This window comes from Pinus tabuliformis, chromosome J, assembly GCF_031772625.1.
Source record: "Pinus tabuliformis cultivar Carrire ecotype Pingquan chromosome J, CPIR1, whole genome shotgun sequence".
Taxonomy (NCBI): domain Eukaryota; kingdom Viridiplantae; phylum Streptophyta; class Pinopsida; order Pinales; family Pinaceae; genus Pinus; species Pinus tabuliformis.
In genome coordinates this window covers 748628-770385 of record NC_142295.1, presented here as the reverse complement: position 1 = coordinate 770385, position 21758 = coordinate 748628, and the positions used below count along the sequence as shown (strand labels likewise).

The 21758-nt window shown below is 38.5% G+C and overlaps 1 protein-coding gene and 1 pseudogene across 4 annotated transcripts in view; both read left to right on the top strand.

Annotated features, from left to right (window-relative positions):
• LOC149225112 (phospholipid-transporting ATPase 3-like) overlaps positions 1 to 21758 on the top strand; it is a 471966-nt gene that overhangs the window by 205165 nt on the left and 245043 nt on the right. The window lies entirely within an intron of this gene.
• On the top strand, positions 5772 to 13924 carry LOC149225114 (uncharacterized; annotated as a pseudogene).

Genomic DNA, 21758 nt, shown 5'->3' with positions numbered 1-21758 from the left:
GAGGGTATAAACTATTTTTCTAACCCTCAAGACACTTTACATCATGATTTTTTACATTTTTTACATCTCAAGGGGAAAAACCTGTTTACAAAAAACCTTCACAGACTACCTAGTTCTGCGACACAAATATAATCTAGCAAATCAAACAATTTGTAATAAAATAACTTAACCAAATAGTTAGGATTATTCCCAAATCACCTTTACATAGACTTGATCTAGAACATTAGGACTCCCCTAAGATCCCAGTAACAAAATACATTTCGGCTTTGGTGTAAGGCTAAAGGAAAACTCTGTCGGCCATCCGAGAATGGATTGGTGAGACAAAAAACCTCTCGGAATGTAGATTGTCACCAGAAAAGTAGGTTTACCTAGCTGATTACATACATGACACGAATCTGCTGAGATTATTTACATTATACACATGCAGACTTGGTTTACATTATAAGATGATCCTCAGGCTGATGATGATAGCTGGATGGCAGGAACACATCGATCAGGTGCTATCCCTTTTGTGAAAAAAGGGGTGGTACTGCTATGGGTCATTGACATGTAGTGGTCAACAAGTCCCATTAAAAATAATTAATTATTTTAATAAAACTGTCTCTGTGTGGAATTTCCCAAAATGATTTTTGGGTATTGGAGAATGCATGTGTCTAACCTTCCCTGCAAATTTTGAGACTTAGAGCACATCCGATGATACCAGAAATCAACAGATGTTCCATTAGTCCAGCAGCAACAGTAGGGGCAACAAGGAGGATAGACACCTGGATCGAGTATAGTGACCAGTACTAGTAATTCCTAATTGGAAGGAAATCTAGATAGTTTTCAGTAGATGGAACGACAGGATCAGGAGGACGAGTTGATTGGGCTTCCCACCATCAGTGGTAGAACCAGTAGGGAAGTACGACAAATACTGAGGGCGTAGAGGAGTTTGTTGGAGCTCCTAGAATCGAGAAGGGGAAGTGTAGATAACCTGACAGGTACTAGACATTGGTAGCTCAGGTTGAAGAACCCTCTAGCTTTTAGGAAGCCATTCAACACCAAGTTTGGGTGGATGCCATGGTAGAAGAGTACAATTCTATCATGATGAACAATGTCTGGGAAGTAGTACCTAGACCAAAGGATAGATCAGTTGTAGGATCAAGATGGATCTACAAGATCAAGTATGTTGCAGATGGCAGTATAGAGAAGTACAAGGCTAGTTCGTGGCAAAGGAATAGACTATGAAGAGACCTTCACCCTAGTTGACTGTCATACCTCTATCAGATCCGTTATATCCCTAGCAGCTCAAATGGGATGGGAGATTCAACATATGGATGTCAAGATATCATTCTTGAATGGGGTGATAGAAGAGGAGGTGTATATAGAACAACCCAAAGTATCCAAAACTCATGAGAAGAGAACTCATGTATGCAGATTAAAGAAATCCCTCTATGGGCTCAAGCAAGCACCCAGGGAATGGTATGGTTAGATCGATAGTTACTTGGAACAGTTGGGATTTGTCAAGAGTGATGTTGATCCCAATCACTACTATTTGATGGTAGAGAATGAGCCACTTACTCTGGTATTATATGTTGGTGAATTGCTTTTAACAGGGTCATCCAGGCTCATACAAGATTGCAAGAAGAATCTTGAAGCTGAATTCGACATGAAGGATATGGCGCTGATGCATTATTTGCTAGGGTTGGAAGTTTGGCAGAAGAATGGGGAGATCTTCCTTGGGCAAGGAAGATATGCTACAAAGATTCTAAAGAGATTCAGAATGCGAAATTGTCGACCCATGGCTACTCCCATGATCACCAATTGGAAGAAAATAGATGCATTAGGAGACAAGGAAGTGGACCCCACCTTGTATAGACAACTCATTGGGTCGCTCATGTATCTGGTTAACACTAGGCCAAACATTTGCTTTGCTGTCAACAATCTTAGTCAGTTCATGGTGGAACCAAAAAGGGTGCATTGGACAACAACTAGACGCATTGTTAGGTATGTGCGTGGAGCAGTGAGATATGGGTTGAAATACTCCCGAGGGGAGGATGTAGTGACCCAACTTGAGTTACTGATTATTAGCATGCTTACGAGACGTATGTATGATAGCTACATACACATGCATTGCAGACATTGCACTAGTATACATACTAATTTAATTATATAAATGTCTATGTAAGAAAATGAATTAGTCTTTAAAAGTATTAATTAATACCTTATTTGTTAAATAGTACAATAAAATATATTAATTTAATTTCATTAATAAAATTTTATTTAAATAATAAATAATTATTATTACAGTGGACAAGATTTATTTTACTTCATAACCTTTAGGCAATTCATGCTTAGGTACTTAAAAGAAAATCCTCTTCTTGAAGTCGGTTGAGATGATAAAGTTAAAATCTCATTTAATGTATAATGACCAACTCAGGTAATAATATCTTAATGGATAAGGTTAAATATTAAGATTGATTGGAGGAAAGGAAGGTGGGGTTTCTTCGGAGGGAAGAAACCTTCCCTATATAAAAAAATCTAAAGGAGAAGTAAGGGGGGGAAATCAGTTTTGGGAAAACAGAGGATTGCCTTCATCTTTGGAATATAGTGCAGGGAGGAGGAAATTCAGAGAATGGTGATAGAAAATCAATCTGTTTGAGGGATGAGCCAGGGGCTCAATTTTGAACCAAAAATTGGGAAATTTTGAGTTGTTCTTGGAGTTTTGAGCACGGGGGCTAGTGGACTTCCATTTCGAAGTTTTTGGGATCTGGGAACCGCAAAGGTTGATCCCAGATAGGCAGGGAGGAATCGATTGGTTTGGTAACGGAACCAGAAAATTCGGAGCAATGTCGACCAACACTAGATGGGAGAATCAGGTATGCAATTGCATTTAATTTGATAGAATTTTACAAGAAATTTGTCCATCTAGTTGAATCTTAACAACAATTCTTACATTTGGTATTAGAGCTATGTTCAAACTCTCGGATCTATTAAGTCTGTTAAGAAGTCTGTTAAGATAAGGTTACATTTTGGTATAGATCCCAATTCTACTTCAAATTCACTAACTCACAACGCAAGTGCATACCAGGAAAGCAGCTGCAAAGCAGTTGCCCTTTCATAGAATAAAAAAATAATAATAACCTATTTCATGCAACATATGTAAGGTAGTGAGAAATTTTGAAAAAAATAATTCAAAAAAACGAGGATAGACCATAGAAGAACAATCCCTAAATAGTAGGCATGTAGAATGACAATTTACGAGGCAAACTCTGAATGATTGAAATCAACACAGTTACAAGTTAATAAAAAAATGTTAAGCCAGAACATAAGCTTGATCTAAAAACAAAGAATAAAGAGCCAAAAGTCTGTGACAATATATTATGGAAAAGCAATTCACTCGGAAAACATACAACCCTCCATTACAAACATAATGAACTTTGTCTAAAGAAGAGTGCCTCTTTAATCAAGTTATGTAAAATTTGAATAACTATTCCATTGCCTCGTCAGTGACGTTCCTTCCTCTTCTTTGAAGATCGTTCAGCTGTATCCTTCTTGTCTGATTCAGATAACTTTACCCTCTTCAAGATTTCCTTTGACACTTTAATTCCTTGATCCCTCATTTCTTCCACATACTTCAGTGCTTTTGCTCGCTTGCCACCGTCACAGAGGGTATTTATAAAGGGGTTTACAGACTCCATGCTAAGGAAAATACCCTTGCTGCTTATGTGTTTCCAAACCATTGAGGCTACATTTAGATCTTTCACGACTAAGGCCATTGTAAATCTATCGCTATCTGGATCATGCTCATTTCTAGTCATGTCACGAAATATGCTGGTGGCTTCTTCCATTTGTCGTGCCTTCATAAGGGTTTGGAAAATAGTATTGTAAGTATCAGAATCAGGAAACACACCATTAAACACCATTCCATCGAAAGGACGGTAGCAATCGTCCATTCTACCAGCATAGCAGTATGCACTTAACATTGAATTGTAAGTGGTGGTGCTGGGAATATGCCCACACCGCATCATTGTTTCAAAAACCATGCCCGCTTCGTCTACTCTGTTTTGGAGACAAAGGGCATGAACGACAGTGCTAAAAAGCTCTTATCTTGAAAGCAATTTCTTCTCCTCATGACATGCAGAAACTTTAGTGCCTCATCAACTTGGCCTAACTTGCAGAGGGTGCCCAAGAAGGCATTATATGCAGCTGTATTGAGGGGAGGATCCCACCCGAGCCGCGCGATCATCTTGCCAAAAGTCTTCTTAGCTTTGGCCGCATTTCCTTCCTTCTCCCTAATCATTTGAACATCAAAAAAGAAAATCGCAGTGGTATTTTCTACATAATTTGAGATCCTATGATACAAGTTTCTCCACAAGTATTACGCACTTGTTAGATTGAAACTAACGACCCTCATGCATTATAAAAGCCACGGTGCTCACACATCATTTTTAAACACCTGACGCGTCGAAACTCATTTCTTAGGTGGCGTTTGGTGTCAAACGATGATATTATTTGCCTAAACCTTTGACGTATGTCAACCACCGGTGGATAGAGGAACATCTAATCGAATGATTATCTTTCTGTATCATCGTGGGGTTCACAAAATATACATTGAAGAGTAATGATGTGTCACTTTTATTCATAGTTTTGCTGATAGGGCAGTCACTTGGTAGCATATCTCGGTTATAATCACATATGACGTTTGGCTATAAGGCAGATGTCCACCAATCCGTCAGAATGCTCTCGGGCCTTCACTGCTTGGAGCTCGAAAGGTCACAGACGGGACGTTCATCGAGAGATGGGGGGCAGTGGAGACCCCAACCATCACAGTATTCGCGCTCTGACTTGAGAGCCATCATAGGCATATATTAGTATGTAATGACATGAAGTCTTGCAAGGAAATGATCTTGGGAAAAACCTGCACCATTAGTTAGTACCTTCAGGTTGAGCTATTACACACTGGTAAATTTAATGAGTCGAGCCGAGGGACAATTTGATCCTGAATATTGCATTAAGAATTCTTTCCATTAGTTTCAACATGATAAGACACTACCAGAAGTTGAAGAGAAGATTGCAAAATTGGAGCAAGAAGCACCAAGCAACACAGTTCTAAATATTATATTGTAAGCAACCGAGTTTTTCTCCCACCGAGAATTGATTTTTTTTATTATTTTTTATTAACTTTACGACCACGAAAGACGCAATGGGCGCCGACATTCAGAAATTTATTTTCTGTCAAAGGGAGCCTTCTGTCAATTAGTTATCTTTTCATCGTCCTGCCGCAAATAGTGGGCGCATTGATAAGTTAAGACGAATCATTTAGAAAAGTCTAACCATTGGCGTGTGGGGATTTTTTTTTACATTAATATGTCTGAATATTAAAAAAATCACACCTTTATTTCGAAAGGCATACTACAAATTGAAATGGAGGATATCTACTCATGGAAGACACATCACTACACAATCACGGTTAGTAAATTGGTTGATATATCTTAATAAATATTATTTTTTCACCTTTTAAAGATTAATGATACGAATAAATGAGAAATGGAATTATGAAACATAATTAAGTATATTTTTTCCACAATTTAAATTTAGTTTCTTTTTTCTACTACCCCTATTCTTGGTGAGGGATGAGATTGAACTAAGTTTCTTCTTATAGGATTTTCTCTGTTCTCTGTTATAGGTTTGAACTAAGTTAAGATCGACTAGACTCAACTTAGTGGATCTTCCTTTGACAATCGTAAGCACTTATCTCCATGCCTGAGAAAATCAATTGACACCCACTGATGGGTCGACTAGAGGGCACATACAGCAGTAAAAATGACTGGAATGACTACCTAGTAGCTACATATCTAGGCATAGAGAAATGTTTACCTCCCCCTCCTAGACAAAAAGGTGAAATGCATGTGGTACCTGTTCAACTGCCCCTTATTTGTTCTCGTAGTAATCTTAGAGTTGCCATTCCACAAGATCTACGACCGGCAGAGGCAAGACAGTGTATTTATGGTAGTGCAAGAGCTAGAAAAACGATTTCCAAAAGGTCTTCCAAAGCTTGACCCTATTGAGGATATGGGCATTGATGATCCGGATTTTGTCCAACTTGTAAGGGAAGTTGAAGCATTGGAGCAAAAGTTGCTTGCCCATCCCTTTCATAAGTCTGAACAAGATGAACACCAGTTGAGGTCTTTTCAAAGAAAAGCATAATTAAATAGCACAGGTTGGTAACTTCGAATGAAAATGTGTGACTCTCAGCTTCACAAATTTAGGGAAGAGTTTAAAAAAAAATCGCTCAAGAGTGCTTAAGCGACTTGGACACACTGATTCTGATGGTGTGGTGCAACTGAAAGGCCAGGCTGCATGTCTCATTGACACAGGAGATGAACTTCTTGTAACAGAATTGTTGTGCAATGGCACATTCAATGAGCTAGATCATCATCAAATAGCAGCACTTGCAAACTGTTTCATTCCATATGATAAATCATCTGAACAAGTACATGTGACTAATGAGCTTGTGAAGCTATTGCATCAACTTCAGGATAGTGCACGATGGATTGCACAGGTACAATGTGAGTGCAAGTTAGAAGTTGATATAGAGTAGTATGTTGAGTCAACAACCCGTCCACGTTTGATGGATTTAATCTACCATTGGTCCAAGGGTGCCTCATTTTCTGGGTTTATAAATAGAATAGATATATTTGAGGGCATCATCATACGCATGACAAAGAGATTAGATGAGTTTCTGAATCATGAAATGGCCGAGCTGGTGTGTAAGACACAGTTATCTACATGATCAGCACATAAATTAAAGCAAAAGTGGTACTCTGAGTTGGATAATTTTAGTGATTTTGATTCAGTAAGTGGTAGTTGGAGAGATGAAGATAGTGCTCCTGACAATTCTGGGGAGAGCAGATGAAGAAACACACTTGGATTTGCAGAACTAATATGTTGAAGCTTTTACCATGAATCTCAGGGCATAGAGAGAGGTTTCCTTCCATTGCATGGATGGAGAAAAGCCCAGTATATTACCTATGAAAGGGACTACACTGGTCTATTAGAGACTGAAGGGCAGGAGGTTGAACCAAAGCATCCTTTGACATTTGATGAATCTTCAACCAAGGATGCTGTTTCTAAGAGAAGATCAACATTGGGTGCTTCCGCTGCTTTAAATACTATAGATTTGCATATTACAGAAAGCAGAACTATATGTAAGCCACCAATAGTGGAAAGAATTGGTGTGACTGTTCAATTGGGAATTTTCAACTCAGCATCAACGGTTTCTAAAGACACATGCCTGACTTCAGGGGTCAACAATGTTTTAAGTAGAGGATGGAAGAATCCGGGACTAAAGGAGATTCTGGCTTCATATGAGCACTCTGCTGGTGATATCAGCCTCTGTTTCTGTGTTAGTCTTCACCGATTTACCCCTCTTCAAATTCCCCATTCATAAGACTAGTCTGCCTAGTATAATCACATTCTATATCCATACTAATAACAATAACTTCACCACTCTTTTGAAATTCTATGATGAATGTGCAGTTTGCTTGCACACCTATCCACTATCTTCATGCTACACTGAGCAATTTGCATTGCTTGCTGATAACCATCAGTCACAATTTTTTTTAAAAAGTAAGGTCATTAAGTTTCTGTGGATGGGTGGCTTCTGGTGTAAACTAAACTGATATCTCAATCTTTTCAGGTTCATCTACCAATGGATAAGTCTTATCAATACTTATATCCTCTGCTTTCATACTTGTTTTGACTATCTGCATAATATGTCTACAAGGATCAGCTGCACTTTTCCACACATTCAATACTAATTCATTAGACTGCTGTTTAAGATGAGGTTTCTAATTCTTGTCAATCTGTGAAGGGCCCAATGAAAGGGGAATGAGAAATGCTTTCCCTCATTTTATATTTAAACTTGTAGTAACTCACCTTTTGGAAAGGGAAAGGTTCTATTGAATTAAATTTTTTTTTTAGTCTCTGAGTTTTCACTACATCACTTTCACTCAAATTAGCAATGACAGAATTGTTAAATTTCTTTGATTCTGTCAATTACGAAACCTTCAGATCCACAACGTTTTGGAGCATAATAATATCAGTGCCAAGTGTTTTCTTCCAAGCAAACTCATTATCATTCCCCAGTTGTAATGAAACAAATTCAACACCAATCTTTGAATTTTTGACCTTGAATTTTTCTTTCTCAATCTCTTCTTCATCTTTGTCAGCAACTGTTTCCGTTATGCATGGCACATCTGACCCTATTACTATTGCTTCCTTGATGTCCTTTCGAAGGTTTTCAATGACGAAGTTTTCCTCCACATTGTGTACTCAGACTCATTACAATAAAATGGCCCAAGCAAAGTCACAAAGGATTACTCTGCATCACCTACAAGGGTATTAAGTGTTAAATAAACTATTTTAATAATCAACTCTTAACTCAATGCCATTTTCAAGATATAGGAATAGCCATTCCTTCAGAAATATTTTTTATCAGTAATTGCAATGTATATACCTTATATATATATATATATATATATTTCAAATCATATTGCTTAAATACTTTTTAGGTCATCAAGCAAAGATTTAAAGGTTGTTCTCTATTTTAGAACAGGTAAAATACGATTTGAACAAATGTTTTTAGAGAGGTTAGAACATAATAGAAACATATATGTGCCGAAAATTTGGGCATATCCAACCTTTTGACCAAACCATCCAACCAAGTTTTATCCAATTCGCGTATTGTTACCAAGATTCGCATGCTAAATGTGTGCCGAGGAAAGGCATGCCCAAGTAAGCACAAAAGTCAAATATCAAGTGTCAGTTAGCAATCCAAAGCCATAAATTTCATTCACAATCAATACTCGAAAGAATGATTTCAAATTATTATGCTTACATTGTCATATAAATCATGACTTATGTTATGGATGTGATACCTATAATTTTATTTTTATTTTACATATCAACATGAATGATGAGGTGAAAATAAAATAATGAATACACTTGATTACTTGATGTGAAAATGAACTTACAAATATATTGGTTAGACATAGCCAAGTATGTTATATGAACTCAAAGATCAATATCATAGATGAGAGTTTATTAAAAATGCATAGAAAATCGTTATCTGAATACAATTGATTTTGAATATATTGATACATATGTTATAATTTGTGGGCAAGTGTTTACATTGCAAATAGTATCATTACCAAACCGACTACGTGATGACAAAACTCCAGGAACAATTGATGCTCAATGAGATTCCATGATAGGGTATTGACCCTAATTCTACTAAGAGGGGTGGAGGTGTTGCCCATCGTTTATCCTCCAAAACTTGGAGTCATGGGAGGACTGTGTGAGTTATGCTCCCCTAGACGTGTGATGATGACTGCCAGATGCCTACTGGGAAATCAAGTTGATTAGTCGGCGCTGCCATCCTTAGAGTTATGAATGGTTAGGTCAATATAACTGACGCCATGGCATACTCTAGTAGAGGATGGATAGGATGGGAGCGGAAGAGATTGGGAAGGATAGGATGATTTTAGAATAGCTTGGGAACCTAGTTGGGACAAGGTATGACTATTAAAGTCGTAAACTTATAAATGTTTAAAAAAAAATAAAAAAAATTATAGTGTCCTCACATTAAAAAAAAAAAATTCACGAGACATAATCCTTACACAAATTATATTAATCGTTAAAATAATTACTAATATACTATATAAACTCAACTTCGGGACGAAGTTTTTTTGAAGGAGGGGTGTATGTAGTGACCCAACTTGAGTTACTAATTATTAGCATGCTTACGAGACGTGTGTATGATAGATACATACACATGCATCGCAGACTTGCACTAGTATACATACTAATTTAATTATATAAATGTCTATGTAAGAAAATGAATTAGTTTTTAAAAGTATTAATTAATACCTTATTTGTTAAGTAGTACAATAAAATATATTAATTTAATTTCATTAATAGAATTATATTTAAATAATAAATATTATTATTACAATGGACAAGATTTATTTTACTTCATAACCTTTGGGCGATTCATGCTAAGATACTTAAAAGAAAATCCTCTTCTCGAAGTTGGTTGAGATCAGTGTTGATGATATCGCCGAAATATCGGCGATATTCGCAAATATCGCGATATTTTCGGCGAGCCGAAATATCGCCCCTGAAAAATCGCGATATTTTCATGTTTTGAATTTCGCGCGAGAATTTCGAAATTTCGGCGATATTTTAGTAAATATCGCGAGACGAGGGTAAATATCGCCGGTTAGGTTGTATCGACTTATAAAATGGTTTTTGAGTTTTCGATGCCCGTCATTTTGTTTTCGTGCGAGCTGGAGAGTGAGACGGAACCGGTCGGTGCTGCGAAGGAGGGTTTACCGTTTGGCTGCCAAGAAAACTTAAAAGGTATGAATCATTGAATCCGACATTGTCTTCAGTGCCGTTGCGTTTACTGTATATACAAACGCTGGTTTACAACTGTGTTTTATCATTTATGCTCTGTTCATGTTGCATATAGTTCATATTACATAACTTCATACCACGCTGTCTGTGGCCCTAGTACCTACAGTCTCTGCAATCCGCTACCATATGCGTTTAAAAATTAATACTACCAGTTTTCGTTTTAATCACCGCTACCACTATATAACCGTCAGGAATCCACGAAGACTGTAATCGTTGTCTTTAATAAATAATGTAGGGTGGTATGATAATTTAGTGACTATGGGAAATTGTGTAGTAACTCGTTTGTATGGGGCAGTACTTTCTATTTCCATACACAAGGTGACAGCTTATTGGTGTGAATGGGTTCTGTTACCCCTCATATTATCTGAGGCCTTATACCTGCGATTTTCATCACAGTGTCATAGTTGTGAATCTTTATGCCATTTAGAGTCTAGACTAATTTTAAATGTTTTTATTTTTTATTTTTATTTTGTGTATTTTTAATGTTTTTAGTTTTTTAAATGCACTGAAATCAAGAAAGATATACAGTTTCTCTACTAAAAACATAATTACAGCAAGCTATCCTTGCTGTGATTTAACGTATAACTGAATTAAGCAGTGTTGAACAAGACCTTGACAAGTTTGGGCAGCAAGGACTGACAGTTAAACAAATTAAGTTTTAACTTTTAACTGTCATTTTCTTAAGAATTTTATATATTAAAAAAACAAGGGTTATATATTACTTAATAACTTATTAAGTTACTAATTCCAAATTTTTTTTGGTGCTGTAGGTTTCCTTTTGAGTTAGCCCACTACAAAATACAAATATGCCAAAAAACTTGGACCCATTTTGGGAGTATGGGATCCCTGATGGTGGGACAAATCGTGCATATCTTGCATGCAAATTGTGTGGGACCAAGATGACAGGTGGGGTTACACGACTGAAATACCATCTTGCTAGACTCACTGGACATGATGTTGGCATTTGTGAAGTTTCTAGTCCGGAGCTTATACGAAAAGCTCTTGAGGCAATTGAAGAAAAGGACAGAAAGAAGGAAGAGGCGGAAAGAAACAAAGCTGAACGTGCAGGTAGATCTTTCGGGATATCTTCTCCTGATTTTGATGTTGAGGGTAGTGGCCCTACTGGCCCTAGTGGGAGGGGCTCCACAACTGGCACACCATCACATGCTAGCGCTACTGCTAGTGTGAATGCGAGGTCATCATTTTTTGTTCCACGAACAGGAGCTGGAGCACAACCTGGCATAAAATCGCTTTATAAAAAAAAGGAGAAGCAAGAAGCAGATAGAGTCATGGGGAGGTGTATTTTTTGGAGCGACTTACCTCTCAGCATCACAAAAACCAATCCATTTTGGCAACCAATGTGTGATGCTATTGCTGTTGTGGGCCCAGGGTACAAAAGTGCCACATATGAGGAGTTGCGGGGGCCAATTCTTCAAGCAGAAAAACAGGACATCAACTCTAGAGTGGCGGAGTTGAAAAAGACATGGGAAGTCACTGGATGCACAGTGATGTCTGATGGTTGGACAGATAGGAAGGGTAGGACCCTTCTAAATTTCTTGGTACATTGTCCTAAAGGTACCATGTTTATTAAATCGTTGGATGCATCAGAACATATCAAAGATGCAGCAACGATATGTGAGTTGTTAGATGGGTTCATTCGGGAGATTGGTGTGCAGAATGTGGTGCAAGTCATAACAGACAATGCAGCTAATTATGTGTCTGCCGGCAGAATGCTTATGGAGAGGCATCCCACATTGTTCTGGACTCCATGTGCAGCGCATTGTCTTGATTTGTTGCTTGAGGATATGGGGAAACTCTCCTTCATCAAGGAGGCAGTTGATATGGCTAGGAGCATCCCCAAGTTTATTTATAACCATGCTTTTGTTCTTAGCCTTATGAGGAGGTTCACTAGAAACAAGGAGTTGCGGCGTCCTGCCATCACACGTTTTGCCACAACCTTTATTACTCTTCAGTCTTTGCTTCGATGTCAGTTCGAGTTGAAGCAAATGTTTGTGTCTGATGATTGGCGTAATTGTAGATACAGCAGGAGACCTGATGGGAGAGCCATTGCAAAAATGGTGTACTCTGAGACATTTTGGCGTGGAGTACAAGAAGCATGTGCAGTTAGCGAACCTATAGTAAAGGTTCTTAGATTGGTGGATGGAGAGAAGCCTGCAATGCCTTATTTGTATGAGGGCATGGATAGGGCCAAGGAGGCCATTCGTTCCTATTATGCAGACAAGGGTTCTGCTGGCCTTAATAGGCAGATGATGTTATGGGATGTGATCGATAGTCGGTGGACAGGGATGCTTCATCGACGCATTCATGCAGCAGCACTCTTCCTCAACCCTGCATTTGCATACAAATGCAACTTTGGTTTTGATGGCGAGGTGATGGAAGGGCTCCATTCCTGTATTCAGAGGATGGTACCTGATTCTGAGCTTCGTAGCAAAATCAAGCACGAGGTACAGTGTTATCAGGATTGTGTTGGCCTATTTGGCTTTGATGATGCCATTAAGGAAAGGGACCTCTTCATGCCACGTAAGTGACAAGTCATCACTCATTAGAAATTAGAAATTTGAATTTAATTATGTTTTAACTTTTAAGTTTTTGAATTTTTTATTTCATTATTTTGTTGTAGATCTTTGGTGGCGAAGCTATGGTGCAAGGGCACCAAATTTGCAAAAATTGGCTATACGAATCTTGAGTCAAACATGTAGCTCTTCAGGGTGTGAGCGCAATTGGAGTGTATTTGAGAAAATACACGCCAAAAAGCGCAACAGGTATAACTTTGAACTCAAGCCTTCAGTTGAGCAATTACACTTATTGTAATTTTTAATTTTTAATTTATGACCTTCAAGTGTCAAGAGTCAAGAGTCAAGACTCATTACTTTTTTTGACACTCTTACAGGTTGGAGTTCGCACGCCTCAACGATTTGGTGTATGTGCATTACAACATCCGACTTCGAGTGAGGCAAATAGAATCACCAGTGGATCCAGATGCCATTTCCTTAGACAATATTGATGTATTGTCTCCGTGGAGGGTGGAGTCTCAGGAGCCCATATTGGAGGAGTCACCTTCATGGTTAGAGCCAGTGGCAGATGATCCATTAGAGCAGGGGCAGCAAGAGGAGGACTCGGAGTCAGAGGAGCAGCAGCACTTAGAGGAGGAGCAGGAGGAGGAGGACACTGCGGGAGCATCAGCATCAACACCATCTGCTATAGATATAGGAGAGCATAGCTCCATGCCTATCACTCATTATTTGACATTAGGTGCAGAGGCAGTGTCAGGGCCTTCTACTACTAGGGGCAGGCCTGGCAAACAGCCCATCATGTTTTCCCGTAAAAGGGGGAGAGGGCAGTAGAATCTAGATAGATAGCTGCTAGTTTTATTTGTTATGCTACATGTAACTCATGATGATGAGATACTTTTATTATTATATGTGATGTTATTTTGTATTGGTTCTCCACATTTGAGTCCTTGAATGGACAATTATCAAGGATTAGCACGATTTGATATCGCCTTTGATATATCATTTCTATTTGACATCATATATATCAGTGTTTTCTTCATATTTATGTGCCAATGTGTTTATTTCATGTTGTTATTGTTTATATGTTTAAAAATCTGAAAAAAATGAATATATTATGCATTTTTTATGCTTGCTTTTGTTGTTTAAATTCTGAACATGAAGATGTTGCTTTAAAAATTAAAATAGTTTCTTGAGTGTTTGCTGGGCACTGTATAGTTATACTCATTTAATGCCAATTTTTTGTTTTTTTTGTGCCCTAGGTTTGAATTAGTTCACTACAAATGTCAAACATGCCAAAAGCCTTGGACCCATTTTGGGAGTATGGGGAGGCTGTTGGTGGGGCAAATCAGGCATATATATCATGCAACTTGTGTGGGACCAAGATGTCAGGAGGGATTACACGATTGAAATACCATCTGGCCAAACTCTCTGCATATGATGCAGATGTGATGCCTTGTATGGTTTCTAGTGCAGAGGTTATACAAAAAGCTCGTGAAGCAATTGCTGAACAAGACAGAAAGAAAGCTGCTAGGGAGAGGCCAATGGTCTCAGATAGATAGCTGCTAGTTTTATTTGTTTTGCAACTTTTGCTACATATAAGTTTATAACTCATGATGATGAAATACTTTTAAAGTTTTATATATGTGATGTTGTTTTGTTTGAGTCCTTGATTGGACAATTATCAATTTATCACTATCAGGGATCAGTAGGATATGTGATGTTATTTTGTTTGAGTCCTTGATTGGACAATTATCAGGGATCAGCAGGATTTGGTATCGCCTTTGAAGTTTGATGTATCATTTCTATTTGACATCATATATATCAATGCCTTCTTCATATTTATGTGCCAATGTGTTTAGTTCATGTTGTTATTGCTTTATATGTTTAGAAATCTGAAAAAAATGAATATATTATGCATTTTTTATGCTTGCCGATATTTGCCGATATTTGCGCGGATATTGCCGATAAGATATTTTCCGGACCCTCGCCGATATTTTCCCGATACCGATATTATCAACACTGGTTGAGATGATAAAGTTAAAATCTCATTTAATATCTTAATCAATGTGGAAAAAGTCGAAGTCGGGATTAATTCGGCAAGGGTCCAAAAGTTGAAAAACTCGGCAAAGTCGGGAGTTTTTCGAAAAAGTCGGCAAAAAGTCGGCAAAATTAAAAAAATACAAAAATATTCATTTTTAAAAAAATCCGGACTTTTTCAATAAAATCCCGACTTTTTCAATAAAATCCCGATTTTTTCAATAAAATCCCGATTTTTTCAAAGAAAAAAAAATCATTAAAGAAACTACCACGATTTTTTGGAAAAAGTCCCGATTTAATCCCGACTTTTTCGATTTAATCCCGATTTTTTCGTTTCTTAAAAAGTCGGCAAAAAATCGGCCGATTTAATCCTTTTCTTGAAAAAATCGCGTTTTGGGGAATAAATCCCGATTTTATCGGGACTTTTTCCACACTGATCTTAATGGATAAGGTTAAATCTTAAGATTGATTGGAGGAAAGGAAGGTGGGGCTTCTTCGGAGGGAAGAAACCTTCCCTATATAAAAAAATCTAAAGGAGAAGTAATGCGGGGGGAATCAATTTTAGGAATACAGAGGATTGCCTTCATCTTTGGAATATAGTGCAGGGAGGAGGAAATTCAGAGAATGGTGATAGAAAATCAATCTGTTTGAGGGATGAGCCAGGGGCTCAATTTTGAACCAAAAATTGGGAAATTTTGAGCTGTTCTTGGAGTTTTGGGCACGGGGGTCAGTGGACCTCCATTTTGAAGTTCTTTGGATCTGGGAACCGCAGAGGTTGATCCCAGATAGGCAGGGAGGAATCGGTTGGTTTGGTAACAAAACCAGAAAATTCGGAGCAACGTGGACAAACACCAGATGGGAGAATCAGGTACGCAATTGCATTTGATTTGATAAAATTAATTTGATAGAATTTTACAAGAAATTTGTCCATCTAGTTGAATCTTAACAACAGTCTTTACAAAGGACATCAATTTGAATGGGTTCACAGATGCAGATTTGGTAGGTAGTTTAGTAGACTAGAAAATTACTTCTGGTTCTGCTTCAATGTTGGATTAGGAATGATATCTTGGTGCAACAGGAAGCAAAAGTCTGTAGCTCTGAGCTCAACAGAAGCAAAATATATGGCAGCCAACATGGCTATGTTCGAAGCTATATGGCTTAAAAAACTGCTTGTGAGTTTGTTCAGAAAAAAGATGGAAGCGACTAGGGTTTAATGTGATAACTAGAGTTCTATCAAACCCCTTGAGAATCTAGTATTTCATGATCGGTCAAAACACATTGATATCATATGTCACTTTATCAGAGACTGTGTTCAGCGTGGGGTAGTACAACTGCAGTATGTACCCACAGGATATCAGGTAGCAGACATACTCACAAAAGCTCTAGGAAGAGCTAAGTTCATTCAGTTCAAAGAGTAGATGGGTATAGTACAAAATCCGTTTCAGTAGCAGAAATAGTTGATTTCTCAGTTACAGTGGCAGAGGGAGTTGCATTATGGATGCAATGTTGACAAGTGGCAAGGTTAATAACTTAATAGCAGTACATATGCATCATTTGCACAGTAGTTGGTGGACAAAATGTCAGACATCAACAGCTCAGAAGGAGATGTTACAGAACAGAGTGATGCTTCATCAGACTGCATTGCTAGAGCATTTTCCTCGCTAAGAGGGAGTGTTGATTTCTGGTAGCATGAGATGTGATCTAAGTCCCAAATTCTGCAGGAAGGCTAAGACACATGTATTCTCCAATACCCAGAAATCGTTTTGGGAAATTCAACCCAGAGACAGTTTTATTAAAATAATTAATTATTTTTAATGGGACCCTTAGTCTAAACTTAGGAAATTAAAATAATAAATGGGTATTAATCTAAACTGTGGGTGTAACTTCTAGAAGAAGGCGAAGATCAAGTCAATATGATCCTAGCCATTGATTAGAATCTAATATGAGCCGTTGATTGATCAACGAGAGGATTATAAGAGGAGGCTTGACGAGCACTTAGAGAACACACCAGAGGCAAATACTCAGTTACTCGAGTAAGATCGATTTTCTCACTGGTCAAAGTTCGGCAAGAGAAAATCGAATCAGAGGGAGAGGTGCAAGTGAGAAAGAGAGAGAGGTTATCAACATCAATCGGGAGTGCAAGGGAAGAAGACGTAGAACATAGGGAGGATATCGTAGAAAATGTGACACAGGGAGAGACAACGCAGGGGAAGTTTGATGCTAGGACAACGTGGGAAGGTTGACACTGGGAGACAATGAGATGCAGAGGGAAGAGAAGCACTTCTCCTGGGTCAAAAACTTGTCAGGAAGCGTCTGTAAATTTTCTCACATAAAATCTTCTTCTATTTTGCTAGTTGTATCTTGTACATGAGATTTTTGTTGAAGAATAATAAATAAACCCTCATATGCTACACTGATTTTCCCACATTGGGTTTTTCCGAGGACGTTTGTCCAAAAACAACTGTGTCATCGTTGTTATATTTGTGCCAGTATTTTTCTTTGCATTTACTTTCCGTAGCAATTTAATTGTGAAGACTGCAATAGAATTTATTTCGATATTTGTCGTAAGAACACTGTGAATAACTTATTTCGGAGCTAATAAGTAGAAGAAATCATATTAATCATTGCAGTTGGATTTCTAATCACAAATTTTCATTGAGATCCTAGCCTTCCAGGTCACGTAGTTGGATGCTCCATCCAACTGATCTTGATTTCTTAGCCCGTTAGTTGCCATCTCTCCCAACAAAATGTCGAACTACCTCCTCTCTCCTCTGCACTGCTGCTAGGCTGGCCTATGCACTCCCTGTTGGAGTTAGTAGATCTGCTCCTCTCTACTGCTACTCAGCAAATGAGAATTCAGACTTCTTGGCTGGAAGTCTTCTGAGGAAGAATTCCCTTAAAGTAGTGTCTCCGCTCTTCTGATGTTTTTATGTGCTAGCAATTGTTGTAGAAAACTACGTCACCAGAAACTGCTCTGTGCTAAAGCTTCTGCTGCGCTGCTCGCTCTGCTGCTGACAAATTTCGATCTGGAAATCTTACCTCTCTGTCGACTCACTCAGAGAGAGATCCTCCACAAAATTTCCCTCATGGCTTGGATTGCACAATCCCTTTGGGGATTTGATCTGCTGCCTACGCAACACTTTGATCTCCCTCCTTCTCTTCAACATTGGCTCTTCCAGTTTGCTCCCTTGCTTCACATGCCCTCTGATACCATGTGAAAATTTGGTGACCCAAATTTCTACTGCAGCAATTGATTAAGTTGCTTCTATTTGTTAAATAACTTAACAAATTATTTATTGTTTTCTATGGTAAATATCGAAACCAATACACTGTAGCCTTCACTAATTAAATTATATGCGGAAACAAGGACTGATCAAGAAGAAATACACAACACAAGTGACACCGTTGTTTTTGGAGAAATATCCCTGGAAAAATCCAATGTGGGAAAATCGGTGCAACAACTGAGGGTTTGTATTATTAAGCAGTAGTTTTTTGAGTACAATTCTTCGAATGCCCAAACTGGCAATCCTATACAGAGATCTAACTGGGCAAAAAGGTAGTGAGATGATCTCACCTTGTCACTGGCAAATCCGACATTGATCTGCACTGCCTCTGTGCAGTACTGTGTCACACCCACGCAATCACTGTTATTGGGACTGCGCTGCACCTCCTCTAGATCCTCTGTTGGCTAGAAACTTCGGCCCTCTGGCCTCTCAGTCCTGTCTCACACCCCGACTGTGGCACTAGATCCCAACTGTTCCTTAGCAGAATTTCAGACTCGCTCTGAAGCTCTTCACTGCCACGACGTAGCTCTGCGTGGCCCTGAGTTAGCCTCTCTGGATGTCTTTCTGCCCTCTCTTCCTTATACTATATGGACCAGGAAAACTTCCTCCGGAAACTATACTTGCCTCTCACTACAAGAAATCACCTCGATCACTTTCTCCGGTAATAGTTGTGCTGGTCTCTTGAGAAAATCGATCTCTGATCTCTTACCCAATGTGTTTTCCAAATGCCCATCAAGCCTCCTCTTATAATCTTCTCATTGAGAACCAACGACCTAGATTAGATTCTAATCAATGGCTTAGATCATTTTGGCTTGATCCTCATTTTCTTCTAGAAGTTTCACCCCCAGTTTGATTAATACCCTTTAATTATTTCAATTTCCTAAGTTTAGAGTTAGGCACCCATTAAAAATAATTAATTATTTTAATAAAACTGTCTCCGGGTGGAATTTCCCAAAACGATTTCTAGGTATTCTGGAATACATGTGTCCAAGCCTCCTTGCAAATTTTGAGGTTTAGAGCACTTCTGATGCTACCAAAAATCAACACTAAAGATGTAGGTGTTCTACCACTGCTTTTTGAGGGTCAAGTTGGGAAGATCAATAGATAATAGGATAAGCGCGATCCTTACCATCTATGGTAAGTGGTATCCCTCCTATTATTGCCAGGCAGTAGGATAGGCGTGATCCTTACCATATATGGTAAGCGGTATCCGTCCTATTATCGCCAGGTAGTAGTATAGGCACGATCCTTAACTTATAAGGTAAGTGGCATCCCTCCTATTGTCTATAGGTTTCCGAGGTCGTAGCATTGGCTCCCTACCGGTAGATATTCTCTAGTAGCAACATTGGCTCCCCGCTAGCAGTTATTATGGGTGGTAGTAGTGGCTCCTCCATGGATAGAAGGTGGTAGCTAAAGCTCCCCTATGAGTTTTCTTCTTTAGATTCAAGAATGTTTCAGCACATAGAGTTGAATAGAGTTGGGACATGATTTGATGACAGGATACTTGCGATGATTACATGATGCAGTTGGAATTTCTCCTTAGTTGAGAGGGAGTGTTAATTTGATAGCTCAGTGACAAATTCCAATTATGGGACTGGACTCTTCTTGTCGAGAGGAGCAATTTTGATCTTTGAAGCACTTCATTCGGACATGGGAAAGTGGATTTTTGAAGTGAAGCCCACAGCTGCACAAATTGTCAAGTCAGCCTAGAGGCTAATTAAGCCCTCCTTCAACACCTATAAATCAAGGTCACCTCAAGCTCATTTCGAGATCAATCATCACACACATCTTCTCTCTCCTCTCCTCATTGGTTTGTACAAATTGCAGGGTCTCTTCACACGTGTGGGCTGGAAAGAAGGACGAGTTGCAGGTGGCCAAAAATCTGAGTTTTGCAGCACTTTGACCAATGTTGACCACTTGTTTTGGAGCTGTTTTGAGGTTTGATCTCTTGGGGTTATTTCTGTTTTGACAGGCCAAGTTTCTTGGCACAAGAACAGATATTTTCTGAGCAATTTTACCAGCATTGACCACAGGAAATTGCACACTTGACTGCAATGAATTCTCTCTCCTTTGACCAATTTTGACAGGGATATCTTTGACTGTTTTGGGCTAAACTTGACCAGCATTCAAGGCCGCATTTATTGTTTCTTTGACCGAGTTGATTGGAGGGTTGACCGTTGACTGTTGTGGACTGGTTAGGGCAGACTTTGACTGCTGTTGACTTGGACAGAATTGCAGATTTGAGACAGTTGACCAGATTTGACTTTTCATCATTGGTATATTGGATTTATGGTTGGTTGACTTGGTTGATAGTCAAAGCCTTTGACTTTGACTCTTGTTGATGGATATTGCTCATTGTACTCTGCTGAACATTTTATGACAATCTAATAGAAGAAGAATTACAAAGGGTTTTCCCCCTTGTGGGGTTTTTCCCTGGTCTTTGACCAAACCGGTGTCTCTTGTTGATGTGTTGATTGTCTCCTATTTGTCATTGCATTTACTGTTCTATCTTCAATTACTATTGATGAATGGAAGAATTAATTACTGTTGATGAGATTGCTAATTGAAGACTTGAATTGGGCTAGAGTAATTAATATAGCATAGAGCAATGTAAAAAATAACAGTTGGCTAGGTGGCTGGCCAAAGAAGGAGAAATTTTTTCTCCTATGTGGTTACGCACTTTTTGGTGGGCAACAGGCCCATGGATCAAAGTAGATAGAATGATAAAACAATACATTGGGAAAACCAAAATAATCCCACCTTCGCTACAAGGAAACATCTCATCACTCATAATTGTGCTCCCCTATCCAAACTTAAGGGTATGTCTAGGGCGGGGTGGGAGGATTTATACCTTGCTTCACATGAAGTAAAGAGCCTAGACACTTATCTAAAGATTTGGGCTGCATGCCATTCTTAAAGTTAGGATAGCTCAATTCTTGGGAGATAGTGTGCGAAGGCCCCCTCAAATTTTTACTTAACCAATCTTCTCTCACAAGCATTCCTTTTTTTGCCATGGAGTCTGCTTGATTGTTGAGAGATAAAAGGATGTTGATAAACTCAGCAGAGTCAAAACAGTTTACAATTCCTTGAATTCTTGAAATCAACGTAGAAAGGCTCTACATTTCTGAGGAGGTCGAGTCTTGCAGTTGGTGAATGATAATAAATGAGTCTCTGATAACAATGAGATTCTAGATCTCCATTGTTCTGAAAATTTTTAATCCTTGATAAAGAGCTACAGCTTCTGCTTGGTTGTTATAGGATATTCCCAGGCCCCAAGTGAAGGTCAATTCTATTTGTTCATTGGGGTTGTAAACAAGCCCCCTCACCTACAACTGCCAACCGAATAGTCAACACATCTGTTATACATAGATATGAATGATATTTGGGAAGGACAAATGATTACAATGATGTTAACTTTGTATTAGTATGTAGTAAATAAAAT